The sequence below is a fragment of the Bos taurus genome, chromosome 7 (genome assembly GCF_002263795.3).
Source record: "Bos taurus isolate L1 Dominette 01449 registration number 42190680 breed Hereford chromosome 7, ARS-UCD2.0, whole genome shotgun sequence".
Lineage (NCBI taxonomy): Eukaryota > Metazoa > Chordata > Mammalia > Artiodactyla > Bovidae > Bos > Bos taurus.
The window spans coordinates 66700084-66704567 of NC_037334.1; the positions used below are offsets into that span (position 1 = coordinate 66700084).

The 4484-nt window shown below is 43.1% G+C and overlaps 1 non-coding gene across 1 annotated transcript; it reads left to right on the forward strand.

Annotated features, from left to right (window-relative positions):
- The first annotated feature begins 3897 nt into the window (after positions 1-3897).
- On the forward strand, positions 3898-3969 carry TRNAS-GGA (transfer RNA serine (anticodon GGA)). Its single transcript has one exon. It is a non-coding gene; the product is annotated as a tRNA-Ser (tRNA).
- Positions 3970-4484: the final 515 nt, after the last annotated feature.

Below are 4484 nucleotides of genomic sequence, written 5' to 3' on the forward strand. Positions count from 1 at the left end.
GCAGATGTCTGGCTTGCTTATCCAGCAAGTCCAGTCACAGCTGGAGCCAGAGTTCAGCATTTTCAGCTTTCAGATGGCTCTACCTACAGGGTAGGTACAATTGTCACCAGCAGACTAAGGCTGGTGTTTCCAGTTTGTGTAACTCTATGGATGGTGGGACTGCTCTTACAGCTTTGGATATATTGACTTAGTAATGCTTTAGAGACCTCAGGGATAGTACTAGGCATCTCTAAGGAGCTTGTTTAAGCCAGGGTTTGAAGGATGAGCTGGCCAAGTGCAGGAGTGGCCAGGGGAAGAGGAGAAGGTGTTCTAGGTAAAGTCCTCAATCAGAATAGGACTCAAAGCACCTGAGAAGTTGAAAGAAAACCTGTTTGTTTGGAGGTTCATGGATAAGGGAGAGAATGGCACAAGCTGATTAAGCAGGGGCCAAAAGAATCCGGTCCCATCACTTCATGGCGAATAGATGGGGAAACAGTGGAAACAGTGGCTGACTTTATTTTTCTGGGCTCCAAAATCACTGCAGATGGTGATTGCAGCCATGAAATTAAAAGACACTTACTCCTTAGAAGGAAAGTTATGACCAACCTAGATAGCATATTAAAAAGCAGAGACATTATTTGTCAACAAAGGTTCCGTCTAGTCAAAGCTATGGTTTTTCCAGTGGTCATGTATGGATGTGAGAGTTGGACTATAAAGAAAGCTGAGCGCAGAAGAATTGATGCTTTTGAATTGTGGTGTTGGAGAAGACTCTTGAGAGTCCCTTGGACAGCAAGGAGATCCAACCCGTCCATCCTAAAGGAGATCAGTCCTGGGTGTTCATTGGAAGGACTGATGTTGAAGCTGAAACTCCAATACTTTGGGCACCTGATGCAAAGGGCTGACTCGTTTGAAAAGACCCTGATGCTGGGAAAGATTGAGGGCAGGAGGAGGAAGGGACTATAGAGGATGAGATGGTTGGATGGCATCACTGACTCAATGGACATGGGTTTGGGTGGCCTCCGGGATTTGGTGATGGACAGGGAGGCCTGGCATGCTGCAGTTCATGGGGTTGCAAAGAGTTGGACACAACTGAGCGACTGAACTCAACTAAAAGAACCCAACTGATACAGAAACATTTAGGACTTTGTAGACCACAGTTCATAACCCTTGCAGGAGGAGAGCTTCTTCCCTGGAAACTTAGGTAGACAGAATGACAATTAGACCAACTAAGGAAACATCCAGAGAAAGCAATGGCACCCCACTCCAGTACTCTTGCCTGGAAAATCCCATGGATGGAGGAGCCTGGTAGGCTATAGTCCATGGGGTTGCTAAGAGTCGGACATGACTAAGCAACTTCCCTTTCACTTTTCACTTTCATGCATTGGAGAAGGAAATGGCAACCCACTCCAGTGTTCTTGCCTGGAGAATCCCAGGGACAGGGGAGCCTGGTGGGCTTCCGTCTATGGGGTCACACATAGTCAGACACGACTGAAGCGACTTAGCAGCAGCAAGGAAACATCACCACGCCTGATGGTGGCAAAGGAGTGAAATCTTTCAATTGTCTATTCTTAGGATTTATAGTTAGCCCAGGGGTGGGAAATTGGGAGGGACTGTTCAATGCCAGTGTTCTCCAGGGGAAAAACTAGTTTCATTATTAGTAATTTTTTAAAGGCTAGGCAGCATGGGACAGACAAACACATCTCCAGTTGCAGCCTTGGGACTGCATTTCAAGACCTTGGGACTGTCTTTGCACAGCCAGGCTGAGGCCTCTCCCCAGGTCTGTCCACTGAAGCTTGAGTTTAGCACCAAGCAGCTCTGCACACCTGCAGGCAAGCATCTCCAGCTGGGGAGTCATCGAGGTGGCCAGAACCCTCTCTTCAGGTCTCTCTGTGTCTTCTCTGCTGCAAGCTGGCTGGTGCACTCTCTTCTGAGCCTCTGATACTTCCTTTCTGTCCTGGCTGATCTCCCAGCTAGTGAAGGGGCTTCTAGGGTGAAGGAACCTTTCCTCTTTCACAGCTCCCTCCCAGAGGTGCAGGTCCCATCCCAATTCCATTATTTTCCCTTTTTGTTCTACCCGGTTATATGGCGATCTTTCTTGCACCTTTGATTGTATGAAATTTTTTGCCAGTGTTCAGTAGGTATTCTATGAGAATAGTTCCACGTGTAGATGTATTTTTGAGAGAAAGGAGTTTCACGTCCTTTTATTCTTCCATCTTGATCTCCACCTACCTCCCTACTTTTCAATAGCTATTATATCTCACAGAAAGATTGTGTTCCATGGAACAGAGTTTGTGAAAAGCAGAGCTAGACCAAGTAAAATCTCACTATTATTCAAAATAAAGGAAAAACTAAATTATCCTCTCTCTGGCCTATCTTAAAATAGCTGTACTTTAAAATTAATATTGTGAGGTATTTCTGATAAAAGTTTTAAATGCATATAATTAGTATAATTATGTTCCATTAGATTAATTTAAAGATTAAATATGTCTAGCACTTTTTATAACTTAAAGAATACAGGATTTTCCATTTTCAAAAATACAGCTAGGACAAATGATAATTCTCGCATTGATGCATGTTTTAAGTATAAATAGACTTACTGAAATTCCTGAATTCTCTTGTTGAATTAGCTCAGGTTCTCCCATAAGAACACACTAAAATGGGTTTTGTGGACTGAACTGTGTCCCCACAAAAGATATATGTGCTATTGATACCCTGCATAAAATAGATAACTAATGACATCCTACAATATAGCACAGGGAAGTCTACTCAATGCTCTGTGGTCACCTAAATGGGAAGAAAGTCAAAAAAGGGAGGATATAGGTATAAGCATAGCTGATTCACTTTGCTGTATAGTAGAAACTAACACAACATTATAAAGCAACTATATTCCAATAAAAATTAATGAAAAAGATGTTAAAGTCCTACTCCCCTCAGTACATGTGAATGGGATCTTTTTTGGAAGTAGGAATATTGCAGATACTCTAGTTAAGATAAGGGCATTAGGATGAACTCTAACCCAATATGAATGTGTCATAATAAAAAGCAAATTTGAACACAAAGACAGACATGTACAAAAGAAAGATGATGTAAAGACATAGGAAGAAGACAATTCAGGGAACACCTAAGGCTACAACATGCTAGGAGAGAAGCTTGGAACAGGTTTTCCCTCACAGCTTTCAGAAATAAAACACCCTGCTGCAACTTTGATCTGGGATTCGGAGCTTCTGAAAGTGTGGGAAACTAAGTTACATTGCTTAAGCCACTCAGTTTTCACCCTTGTTAAGGCAGTCCTAGGAAATGAATTCGGAGAAGGCAATGGCACCCCACTCCAGTACTCTTGCCTGGAAAGTCCCATGGACGGAGGAGACTGGTGGGCTGCAGTCCATGGGGTCGCTAAGAGTTGGGCACGACAGAGCGACTTCACTTTCACTTTTCACTTTCATGCATTGGAGAAGGAATTGGCAACCCACTCCAGTGTTCTTACCTGGACAATCCCAGGGACGGGGGAGCCTGGTGGGCTGCCGTCTATGGGGTTGCACAGAGTTGGACACGACTGAAGTGATTTCAGCAGCAGCAGCAGGAAATGAATATAATAGATTAGATTTGTAAGAGATTAATTTGGAAAAATACCTATGGAGGAAAATGAGAATGGAGTAAAAGAAGGCTAAGAAAGCTCAAGAGCTATCACAGTGCAATGTAGGACTGTCCCTTATGAACTAGAGTGAGAGAAGGAATGAAGCAAGAAAGCGAGGAAGGTTGGCTGAGTGGAAGATTCTTAGGTGGCATTTTGACTCCAAGAAAGTTTGGCAAAACTAATATGGAGTCCTTAAACCAAAGCTGACCATCAGAGATATAACATTGTTAAAATGACCATACTATCCAAAGCAAGCTAAAGATTTAATGTGATCCCTTTCAAATTCCCTGGTGGCTCAGAGGTTAAAGCGTCTGCCTGGAACGCAGGAAACCCGGGTTCGATCCCTGGGTTGGGAAGATCCCCTGGAGATCTCCAGTACTCTTGCTTAGAGAATCCCATGGAGGGAGGAGCCTGGTGGGCTACAGTCCATGGGGTCGCAAAGAGTCGGACACGACTGAGCGACTTCACTCACTCACTCACTCTCAAATTATCCGTGACATTTTTCACGGAACTAGAACAAATAATCCTAAAATTTACATGGAACAACAAAAGACCTCAAATTGCTAAACAATCCTGAAGAAAAAGAACAAAGCTAGAGGCATAATGCTCTCAGACTTCAGACAATAATACACAGCTACAGTAATCAAAAGAGCATGCTATTGGGACAAAAACAGATATATGGAATAATGTAATAGAATAGAGAGTCCAAGGAGGCCAGAACATACAATAGGGAAAAAACAGTCTCTTTAGCAAGTGGTCCTGAGAAAGCTGGACAGCTACATGTTAATCAGTGATGTTAGCACACACCTTCACACCATACACAAAAATAAATTAAAAATGGCTTAAAGACTCAAATACAAGGCATGAAACA